Source organism: Hypanus sabinus, chromosome 18 (genome assembly GCF_030144855.1).
Source record: "Hypanus sabinus isolate sHypSab1 chromosome 18, sHypSab1.hap1, whole genome shotgun sequence".
NCBI classification, from domain to species: Eukaryota; Metazoa; Chordata; class Chondrichthyes; order Myliobatiformes; family Dasyatidae; genus Hypanus; species Hypanus sabinus.
The window spans coordinates 52,742,838-52,755,603 of NC_082723.1; the positions used below are offsets into that span (position 1 = coordinate 52,742,838).

General features: G+C 40.0%; 1 protein-coding gene across 2 annotated transcripts in view; it reads right to left on the reverse strand.

The window, feature by feature from the left end:
• Nucleotides 1–12,766, reverse strand: part of pnpla7b (patatin-like phospholipase domain containing 7b) — a 329,041-nt gene that overhangs the window by 66,129 nt on the left and 250,146 nt on the right. The gene's annotated exons all lie outside the window — the stretch shown is intronic.

Sequence of the window (12,766 nt, forward strand, 5' to 3'; positions counted from 1 at the left end):
CTGATCAGCGATGCCTATGTGTCTTATTTGTAATACAGTACTGTCTAATGAAGCCATGAAACCATCAAGATTGCAAGAACACTTCCATAAAATACACCATGAAAAGGCTACCATGGTATTACTCAGTTCCAGAAGAGGAAAAGGGGATTTGAAAAGTATTGCAAACTTGAGTCATTTGCTAAGAAAGCTAAAAATGATCTTAATAGTGGTCTCATTGTTTCTTCTAACATTTCCAAAATGATAACAAAGTGTGGAAAATCTCATGCAATCGGTGAAAGATTAATAATGCCTTCTGTATCAGAAGTGCACACCACTGTTCTCAAAATGGATACCAGAGCTTGGGAAACAAGATTATACTTCTACATGGAAATGTAGTATACCTAGCCGATCTGTATGATAAAATTAATATTCTAAATATGAAACTGCAAGGTGAGAATTTCAATTTAATCCAGGAAAAATGTGAGTGCTCACTTTTATCAGAAATATATAAGCAAAACATTGGGAGAAGAATGGTCTCACAGTTTCCTGCCATAGAAAGTATGGCACTCCCTTTCACAGACAGTGATTTGCAAGAGTACTGCTTACACCTGCAGTCACTGATGAAGGATTTTCAGAATCTATTCAAGGATTTGAATGATCTGGAAATTCCAGACTCAGTAATTAACCCATTTTTTGGCAAGGTGGAAGAACATGAAGAGAGTTTGCAAGAAGAAATTATCAAAATTCAGAATGAAGTCAAAGCAAAAATGCTTTTCAAACATGCTGGCTTTTCCGGTGTGTGGCTACGCTGTCATATTGAAGTTTCCTGGTCTTTAGGGAAGAGCCAAACTGTTCTTCATAGCTTTTCCAACCTCTTACCTTGTTGAAAGAGGCTTCAATGCAGTGAACCACGTACTCTCAGTAAAACAGAAATTGCTTGGACATTGTTACGCATGGGGATTTAAGGCTTTTGCTGTCACAACTTGAACCAGATATTTCAACTCTTGCTGAAGACCTTGAAGCTCAAGGAACACATTGATATTGAAGCTGCTGCACGGTGCACAGGTACCGTGTAAGACAAATAAGAATTTAAAGCAGAATCATTTTTTTCATGTTAGCATTTGGTTGACATGTTTTTACACTATGGGGGCTGGAAAGTCAGTTGTGCCTAAGAGGGGCACTGGCAAGTATGAAAATGCTTTGGGGAGTGGTGGGCTAAAAAAGGTTGGGAAACACTGGTCTATATGAACAGATTTTTTTAAACAAGGAAACAAGACCTCTTCTGACAGACTGGTCAGAAAAGCCTCTGGCATCCAAGGAAGAGGATATTGTTTTCCTAAATCTTTTTGTCACTCCATTCTTCCTCTTTTAAAAACCTATCTTTTAAATCAAATGGATAAATTCCTATTTCCTCCTTGTACAATAATATTATGAAACTGAAATTAAGCTTATTATTGGCATCCTGCTTTATCATGATGAAAGAAATACTTCAATAAATGAAGCATTCTCTAAGGTTAACCTGATTAAGTTGGTATCGATTATAATTTTCTCATTAGTGACTTATGCCATCACTTGCACATTAAAAGCATTATTAATCTGAATACGTGTTCAAGGAATTATGCAGTTACACATTTGTCAATTCATTCACATAGAGCCCAGAGCAATTTTAAGTTTTATTGAACAGATTTGAGACAGTAAGCTACAAAGATATAATGAAAAAATAAGTACAAATCACTGTTTAGACAGCTTAAGAATAATGAAACCTTTACATGGCTCATGGAATATAGGTTCAGCTGGATTATACCAGCAGTGGAAAATTACAGTTATTAGAAAAGGCTTGAGATGCTCAGACGTCAGAAGGAGATTTAATCCATTTTATTGTGAATAAAGAAAGACAAGTTAATGTCAAGGAGCCATTGATTTTAAAATCATTAAAGAGCACACAGAAAGGTTAAGACGAGTGTCATCACACAGGGGATTACTGTAAGTCAGAATACTTTGCTGCAGGGAATGGTTTAACTAAAGTTCAATCTTTAAGGAAAAATGTAAAGCTGGTTTGCATACTAGAAAAGGCAAATATAGATTCTGTGTTACAAACTTTGAGGGCAATTGAAACTCTGACTGATTCTGTTGTTAATTGTATTCTGTAAAGAAGAAATGGATTTGCAAAGTCTGAAGTAAAAGCTGTAACTGAAAACTGAATAGTCTTCTCTTTATTTCCTGATCAAATATTTACAAAAATACCTGCATTATGGAAGCACAGACTCACAAAAGGAGACTCAAGGTACAACTGTAGCAGTGACCTGAAGCATGTGGCCAAAATAGCGGAAATGAAAAAATTCTTAAGCCTCAGCAAGTGACATTTTGCACAATATTTTATTGGCTGTAATGCATACATGTCACCCAATTATGAATCACGATAAAAAAGCTTTCCTCCTTTCTGCAGATCCAATCAAGGGCTTATGTTTCATGTCCTGACCCTGTATCTATCACTTTGCTCTTTTCCTTCTGTTTTCCTTAATATCTAGTCTTTGGGGCACATGTAAAGATGAGTTGGCATTCTCGTGCATTCCCTGCACCATCAGTAATGCCAGGACCTGGGGAAGGAAAAAATCTAATCGATTGAGCTTAATGAACCTACACCAGATGCCACTTCAAGGTGCTCACCCCTACTTTTGACCACCGCTGCCACCTCAGTCCGTACTTTGTAGAATGGCTATGAGCATCTTTCACTGTCAAGGAGTCAGCACAGAACCTAGAGATGACCCATCCTTTCCTTCCAGCAGAGGACACTGACAAAAATATTTTTAAGGGCACAGAATATGCCTTTTGCAAATTTATTCTAATTTTACAGACCTTGAAGGAAGGATTTAAGAAAGAAGGAAAAAATGTATACAGCAGAAATAGATTGGATGTTTAGCACTTCATTTCCAAAGCATAGTGAGCTTCTGGAATACAGTGCCAATGGCTGTCATGCCTTTAACAGGAATCCCAGCCAGTCAGTGATCAGGTCATGCATAAAATATCTTTCATATAATATTTAATCCATGTGACCTCTTATACTTGTTTCCAAAGCCAAAGGAGGTCAGAGGAAACTTTTAATAAATTCCCTTCTTTTTGGCTCCATAGTTGCTTGTTTTTGACCTCTGAGAAGAATGAAGGGAAGGAGAAGTTAGTCATGATGTGGAATATGGAGTGTGGGAAATAAAAAGAAAGGACTAATTAAGGATCAGTATAAATGGTTATTTGATGTTCGATGCAGACTTGGTGGGCTGTGAGGGTTGATGCCATGCTGCATCGTGCACTGACTCCAGTGTTGTGATATAAAGCTAGCTTATTGCAGGAACTTGACCGTCAAATTCGTTCATTCACCAGGCAGCCAAAGGAGAAATGAAGATGGGGGATAAAATGCAGATAATGGAGGTCCAATACTGACTAAATAGGCTACCTCGAAACAATGGCCAGAAGTTGCATGATACAGCTGGAGACATCCTACCACCAATGCCATTACCAGCCAGCTAATCCCCCAAACAATATACAAGGACTAGAAGTGAAAACTGTCTAAGCCCCTGTTCAGATATCCCCAACTTTGACTAATTCATGCACTGACTTGGGATATTATCACCTTATAGCCTGGCTCAAATTCAAACATTTGACATCATGACAAACATTTACAGTCTCATGATGACATACCTGCAGTACCCTTTCCATGCATATACACAATATAAACTACTACATAGACATCCACAGCATAGCAAATGTTAAATTGTCCCATTCAGGCTTAATGATTAAATCACTATGGAGGATTTCTTACTCTTGTGGGATAACATCATTCCTGACAAAAGCTGGGGGATGTTTACTCTGCTTGGCGGGTGAGACTTGTGGCTGTGAAATATTCGCAGGTTCTGGGGCCACCTCCGTGGCGGCTGTAGGAGATGACTCTGGGACTGCCAGGAGTGGTCCTGACAATCCTATTCACCAAACTATTTGTAGTTGCATCCACTACTACCCGTAAACTGTCCAGCAGAATCCACACGAGTTGTCTGCCAGAGCAATGCAAACCATTCCCAGGGATAGAGAGACACTACACTTACATCTTCTGCATGTGTTTGCACACTGAACAGTACATTGTGAACTGCTCAATCTGCTGATCTATCCCAGGGAACCAGATAAAACTTTGAGTCAACGCCATCACTTTGACCACACCTAGATGACTGGCATGTTGCTCCTGCAACACTTTAGCTCTCAGCTTGAATAGTACAACTCACAATCCTCACATAAGGCAATTCCCATTAAGAGGAAGTTCATCCCAGGAACACAGAAACATAGAAGAACTACAGCACAATACATGTGTGCTTACTTTAGAAACTACCTAGGGTTACCCATAGCCCTCTATTTTTCTAAGCTCCATGTACCTATCCAGGAGTTTCTTAAAGGACCTTATCGTATCCGCCACCACCATTATCGCTGGCAGCCCATTCCACATATTCACCACTCCCTGTATTACAAACTTACCCCTGACATCTACTCTGTACCTACTTTCAGCACCTTAGAACTGTGCCCTCTCGTGATAGCCATTTCAGCCCTAAGAAAAAGCCTCTGACTATCCACACGATCAATACCTCTCATCATCTTATACAGCTCTATCAGGTCACTTCTCATCCTCCGCGCTCCAAGGAGAATTTATTATCTCAATTCTGATAATAAAAAAAAATGGGGAAACAGGAGTTTCTGCTGCTCATTTCAGCCATTATGAGTTGCCATGTAGACCTAAGACAGTGTGGGGTCTTTTCTGGTCTCCCTTCAGATCATCTCTGCTGGAACAGGGAGAGATTTGATTGTTTTAGGGAGAATACATGAAGAGGAATTCCCTCTTTTGTAAAATTTTCAGCTATTTCCTCTTCCAAGAGGAAACAGAACAATCCATCAACATTTCCACGATCATTTGTCTTCTTGAACTGAATCTTGTAATTGTGCCTTCCAAGAAACAGAGGCCAGCTCTGCATTCATGCTGCTGCTGTTAGTGGTACACCCTTTCTGTACAGGTACTAATTGAAACAAGTTACACCCCAAACCAAACACAAAGCTTCTCTGTCAATATGTGCATAATTTTTATCTGTAGCAGTAAGGGATCATGATGCAAAGGCTATGTGGTGCTCACTCCCGTCACTCATGTGACATGACTGCACCTATTCCAAAAGGGAAGGCATTGTAGAGCAAGCTTCAATGGATGATGTGGATCATAATGTGCGAGTACAGTGTCTGGTGTCACCATTTCCTTTGCCTTTTTGAAAGCCACCTCACACTACTTGGTCCATTGCCACTTCTTCCCGATCTGTATGAGTTTAACGGGTGGAGCACAGCAACCAATTTAACAGGAACCTGTTAGTGTAATTAACAAATCCTATAAAGGATACAACAGAGACCCGTCCTTTGGCATTGGGGCTTCCACCACTGTTTGAATTTTCACTGCACACTTGTGTTATCCTTGTGTGTCAATAGTGTGACCACAGTCAGTGATGCTTGGTTTGAGGAAATCACATTTGCATTGTGCGCCAAGTCCATAATTTTCTCATCTTTTTAACACTGTCTTGAGATTTTGGAAATGTTACTTGCCATTCTCACCAATCACAATGTTGTCATCCAGGTAACAATGAGTGCCTGAACAGCCTTGTAGCACTATAGCTTTCTGCGAGAGTGCAGGTGCAGGTGCTACTCCAAAAATGAAGCCCTTTGTGAGTGTTTATGACGAGAAATGCTTTGAACGCTTCTTCCATCTCCATCTGTAGGTAGTTCTCATCTAAGTCCACTTTGCTGAAGAAGAATGTGCTGGCATTGGAGAGGCTTCAGAGGAGGTGTAAGAGAATGATTCTGGCAATGAAAGGGTTAATATATGAAGAGTGTTTGATGCTCTGGGCCTGTACTTGTCGGAGTTTAGAAGAATGCTGGGGGGAGGGGGTCTTACTGAATACTGAAAGGTCTAGACAGAGTGAATGCTGAGATGATGTTTCCAATAATTGGGAGTATCCCTAAGGCACAGCTGAAGAATAGAACAGAGAATTTGCTTGTTTCCTTTATGTGGACTATTGGTTTATTTTGAACTCTACTGATGCCACAGAAGAACAAACGTCACATCCTATAAGACAGCGATAATAGCCCTGATTTTGATTCTGCTGGAAACAATCAGCTGACCAGTTACTATTCTACAACTGATATCCTACTACTGAATTGGAGTATCAAAACAGTAAAACAAAATCATTAACTTTCAGGTGAACAAAATGCTATTAAGTTTTATTCCTCCTCACAAGAGGAATATTAACACTACACATATTCAGTCCTACAGTAGCATTATAGTGCCCATCACACTAAAATTAAATGCAATTAGTAAACAAATACAGGGAAATGCTTTCTGACTTTGCACTTGAGATAGCTTCAGTGAACCTGATGACATGACTGCAGTAATTTGTTTATTCAATAACAGACGTGTTCTATTGCAGAATGTGGACAGTCAGCCCACCCAGTCTGTAGCAGTTCTGTCAATCTCATTTTCCAACTAATACCCTGGAAATTATTTTCCAATTGCCAATCCCAGCTTTGTTTTTAAACACGACTGACTTCACTTCCACCACATTTGCGCCCCCTTTTTTTTCTTTTTAGTGCCCACCTTCTACCTGTCCCATGAAATCTGCACCTCTTGGTGATTGATGCATCAAATAATGTGAGCTGTAATTCTGTTTATCCTTCCCAAACCTCATGTACCTCAATCAATTCACTTCCAATTTTCTTTGCTCCAAGAACAGAGAATCCAGTTTAACAATGCAACAGAGATCATTTGCCCCTAGAAATACCTTAAAAACCTATTTCTGCACTTTCTCGAAGACCTTCATATCCTTTCTAAAGAGTGCTGAACAGAACTGGGTCAATACTCCAACTACATCCCAACTAGTCTTTCATAAAGGTTCATCACAATTGCATGGTTTAATATTTTATGTACTGTTTTTGAAACCTAAAATCTCATGTGCTTTAACTACAGAAAGCAGAAAAATCCAATGCAGTTAACTATCCTTCCTTGGTCTCTCTTCCCATTCCCAACTCACTCTGTTTTTGATCAAGTGGCATTAACAGTAATAACTGTTCACCAATCCTTTGCTTAGATTTGGCTAGCACCACAGCTCCTTACCACAACCTTGGTCCAAGCAAAGCATAATGGAAGGACTGGATTCTAAAAGGAACATGAGTTAACTGATGAAGGTATCACACCAGCAATAAGTGTGGCCTCAAAAAGTCCTGCAAAATTGAAGTCTGTGGTGATCAAGAGGGGGAGAAAAAGCTTTACTGAAGTCAAGCCAGGCATAAAGGTACAGGAACCTCAAGTCCACACCACCAGGTTCAGTAACAGTTATTACTCCTTAACCATCAGGCTCTTGAACCAGAGGAGATAACTTCACTTTCCCCAGCACTAAACTGATTCCACAACTTTCTGACTTTTAACAACTCGTGCTCTCGAAATTTACGGCCGGCTGGCTGGCTGGCCGGCTGGCTGGCTGGCTGGCTGGCTGGCTTGCTTATTTATTTATCTATCTATCTATCTATCTATCTATTTATTTGTTCATTCATTCATTCCCCTTTTGTATTTGCAGTTCGTTGTCTTTTGCACATTGGTTGTTAGCCCATATGTCAAGTGAGGTTTTCATTGATTCTATTTGCTGTGAAAGCTCCCAGAGAATAAACGATGACATATGTACTTTGATAGTAAGTTTACTCTGAACCTAGTGGAAGATGGTTGAGGATAGTGCAGGCGAATTATTCTAGCCCAGGACCTCATTGAAGGGGTTCCTCAGGGCAGTCTGAAGTCCAACCATCTTCAGCTGCTTAATCAATAATCCCAGTTCCATCACAAGATTCAATAATTACATGTTTTACTTATAGCTTCACAACAAAGGAGTCAATCCATGCCTGAATGCAGCAACATCTGCACTACATTCAGACATGGGCGGATACGTAGCAAGAAACATTCACGTGACAAGAGTGTTGAGCAATGAGCATCTTCAATAAGCTAACAGCCTTTCCTTTACATTATGGTTGATTCCCCCACAATCAACTATTCACCAGAAACTCTTCTATGACATAGAAGGAGTACAAATGACAGAGCCTGAGTACATTGAAGGAGTGCAGGAGACACAGTTCAGATCCGTAAAAGAAGGGTGGGAGACAGAAACCTGGTGAGTGAAAGGAGAGCCGCTGACAGGACCAGAGAGCTCAAATAAGTATTTGGAAGATTGTGGCCAACAGCACCGAAGGAATTCAAATCAGTAATTGCTTTAAGAGCCAACGAATGAACAAATTTGTTCAGGGGTATGTATAGCCTGTCTGTTGATCAAGTTAATCGAATAAACAGAGATATGACTAAAGCATTTTAGACCAATTGAATTCACATTTGTTGCCATGTGTGTTCTGGGTAAGCATGGGAACAGCAACTGGCATCAACAGAAGCAGCTCAAGCTCAGGGTTTTGGATGCTGTACAGCTGATGGTGGAGGGGAAAAGAGAACACTTCCCCTGGGCGCACAGCTAGAACCATAACCATAGTGAGCAGTTTGATGGTACACAGGCAGAGTACAGTATTCCCAGCGATCAGCAATTATAGGCATTTCCTTAGATAGGAGATAGATATAGTGAGCAGCAGGGTAATTAACCTCATGAGATGCCACGTTGTGGCAATAAGAGATGTGGTTTAGAACACAGAGCAAAGAAGCACAGGACAGGCCCTTCACCCAATAATGTTGTGCCAAACTAATTAAACCAATGACTCAGTTATTCTAATATTTCTTTCCCACAAATCGACCATCTCTTCCCCTCTCTATACATTTTTGTTCTTGCCCAATAGTCTCTTGAAAGTTCCTGTGCCCTCTGCCTCTATCACCATCCTTGGCAGTGCATTTGACGCGCCTGCAGCTCTATGTTTCAATAAAAAACTGCCTGTAGGCCTAAAACAAGAGTTTATCCCCTCTATAGATGCTGCCTGACCTGTTGACTTCCTCCAGCATTCTGTGTGCGTTGCTCCGGAGATCTAGTAGCTGCAGAATCTTGTTTATGATTGCTCATATATCTCCTTGGATTAAAAAAAACTTCAGTAAAAATACCTCTTTTTGGATGGGAAAAAGGATTCTAAATATCCTTGGAGCCAAAATGGATTTGAAGTGAAAAGAAAGAAGGGTCAATGGTTGGCTTGGTCATGGTAAGACAAAGGACCAGTTTCTGTATTGTACAACTCTATGACTCAACAACTATGATTTTAACTATACAAAACAAGACTAGATTAGTATTAACAGAAGGAGACAAGTGAGGTAGTTTCTAAAGTGAGTTCAGAAGAACAGTAGATCAAAATTGTTGGGCCATACAAGTTGCGAGAAATGAGCCAAGTCAAGTGGAGTAAGTATTAGTGAGGAAACATTCAGCATCCATGAAGTCTGGAGAAGCTATGGAGAAAGATATAGACCAGTGCAAGGTAGACACAGTCAATGGGAGAAGAGCCAATTTCAATAGGAAAATGAACAGAGCTGACCCAGCTATGTTGGAATCAAAGTCTGACAAGCAAAACATACCATCATAATCCAAAGGTGGGAATGACTCAGCTACAGTGCAGGCACACTGTGATCACAAGGAAGGATCGGGAAATTAAAGCCAGCTTCCTGGATGATCAAAGCAAGAAAGAGCAAAATTGAGCAGAAAAAAAGCACATGAACGACAACAGATTGTTCACACAAGTGAGAGCCAGGTTCATTTCAGAAAGGAAATAAGAAAGGCGGTGAGGGTGCCTGAGAAAAGGCTGGCAGCAAGCATAACATGAATTCAAAATGATAATAACAGCATGTGAACAGGAAAAGGAATGCAAGAGGAGAGACAGGGCTGATCACAGACCAAAAAAAAAGAGGGAGAGGCATGAATGATAAACTAAATTATTTAATGTTATTTTTCACCAAGGTAGAAGTTGCTGCAGGAGTCCTAGCAAAATAACATGCAGTTGGAATTTTATTGGTTAAAAACTGAAAAAGAAGCTGTAGTGAAAAGGCCATCTGTGCTTATGGATGATAAACCACCTGATTCAGATGGAATGTATCCTACATTAATAGGGGAATGTGCAGAGGCCTTTGTCATAATCTTCCAAACAAATTCAGAGGTGATGTCCAAGGATTGGAAACTTGCAAATGCTACACCTTTGTTCAAAAAGAGTGTAACAATAAACCCAAGAGATCAGATCTGTCAACTTAATACGCAGTTCCAGAAATCGTAAATCATTGACAGAATGAGTTATCATTTGGAGGAGGATGGATCAATCAGAAAAAAGCCAACATGGATTTGTTGAAAGTAAATCACATCCGACTGACTTATATTTTTTCTGATGAAATACTGTAAGAAAGGTAGTGATGAGGGAGATACAATCCACAACGCACAAGTGAACTTCCAAAAGACATTTAATAAAACGTTACACAATTGACATGCCATCAAAATTGAAGCCCAATGTAATAAAAAACTGCAGTATCATGATTAGAAAAAGACTAAATAACAGAAAAGAATAATAATGCAAGATTTGCACAGAAGTGGAGTGTACTGTTGACAGAGACCCAGGGGCACACAGTACATTTTCCTAATGTGGAGTTAATACAGAACTCAGGGAACAATAAACTATAAAATATAATAACTGTTTTAAGCGTCTACAGCTGCTCACAATAACTTTGCTTCCATCATAAAAATTAAAAGTGTATGTTTGAAGAGAAATACGCAAAGTTCACCTCATTCACAACTCCTCAGTGTACGAAGCAGCCATACTTCACTTAGACAATATTTAAGCATGGACTGACGTGCAGGTGACTTTCATATCACAACAGCGTGGGTGACGACAATCTCCGACAAGATTCCAACCACACATCGTTGCCAAGTCCCCAAACATCCGAATCCTGCAGAAGTCACTGCTGACCAGAAAGCTAGGCCAGCCACATTAACTACCGTGGTTACAAGAGCAGCTCAGAACACCATGCATGCTGCAGCTATTAAGTCACCATCTGTCCATGGGCCACTCGATTGGTAATGCTCCATGGCACACAAACTGTTGGAAACTCCTGTTCTAAACCCTTCCCACCAAATAAAAATCAGGAGCATCAAGGAACACTCTTTGCTTGCCTGGATGAGGGCCATCCTCAGGAAAGCCATCGCCACCTAGGATACAGGGACAAAGCAGCCCTGTTGTATCCACACTGAGGCCACTGTTAGTATCATGCACAACATGCACTGCAGTTACTTGCCAAGGAACCACCAAGGACAACGGCAGCAAGCACATAGCAACACAGCCCTCAGTAGGTTCCCATACCAAGATTATTTGGAAATATATCACCACTCCTTCAACAGCACTGTGAGAGTGCATTCATCAGAAGGACTGCAACTGCTCATAACCATTTCTCAAGAGATAGGCAATAAAATCTGGCTGTTCAAGCAACAGTTACATCTTTGGAAGTAACTTGTCTTAGCCAGTCCTGCGTTCTTCAAAGATTTATGCTCACGTATCGTACACTCAAGTTCATCTGTTCCCATGTTATTTAGAACCGTACTATTTACGCAATAATGTCTTAGTGCCTTGCCATAAGGTAATGCTCCTCATAATTGCGTGAAATTTCATCACCCACATCTGCTCATTCTGCCAGCATATGTATTTCCTCCTGTGGACTTTTAACACTTCCTCTTCTATGAATGTGGAAACCGCAGCCTCTTCTTTCACAGACGGTGGCCCTAGATGCTAGACGGGGTGGGAGTTATTTCAAAGCTCCCAATACACGGACTCAAGATTATCAATGACATCCTGAATGTTTCTTTGCCAATAAAATTGGTTGTAGGCAAGGATTCTTAAGAGTAAATCAGGATGTTGCATATTTTTTCTTCTCGGAAGCTTTCAGAATGTGCTTTGATTCTTTGATAATACATTGCCCTTTTCTGGAGTTCGGTGTCAGGTACATGACTAATAAGGCCTGTTCATCAGAGCCAGCTGAGTTTTATCAATGACCTCAGGGTTGGGGATGTTCGCTTGGGATAGGGTACTGATGTTGATTTGTTTACCCCACTGGTGAATTAATTTTGCATATAAATTCTTTAGCCTGCTGCAACTTTTATCATTTTATATATCTCTGTTAAATTTCTCCTGTCTCCTTCTTCCCAAAGAAATTAATGCCAACCTAGTGATTTCTCCACAATACAATAACTCTTCAACCCTAGTAAATTTGTTGTAAAGTTCCTTTCCATCTGCTCTATTGCCTACATATCTGAAATGCTGTCTGATGAATTGAACTCCATGTGTCACTTTGTAATGATTCCCTGTTCTGATATCTCTATATCCCTTCTCATCAACCTTACCTACCCATACTTCTATCTTCAGAGTTCTCTGAGCACACTCTTAAAGATCCCATTCCTCTACACTCCTCAGTATCCTGTCATTTATCATGCATTTCATGGCCTTGTCTGCATTCCCCAAATGTGTAATTTCACACTTGTCAGATGGAATGTCATTTTTGTGCCTACCAAACCAGTAAGCATCTTCTGGCAATTTCAGAATTTCTTCTTCATTGTCAACCATACAGTCAAATTTAGTTTTGTCATTTCCAAGATGTCAGAATCAAGTTTAATATTAGTGGCATATGTCATGAAATGTGTGTTATGTGGCAGCAATATATTGCAATACATAATAATAAAAACTATAAATTAAAGTGTGTGTATATATATATAAAGTTAAATTAAATAAG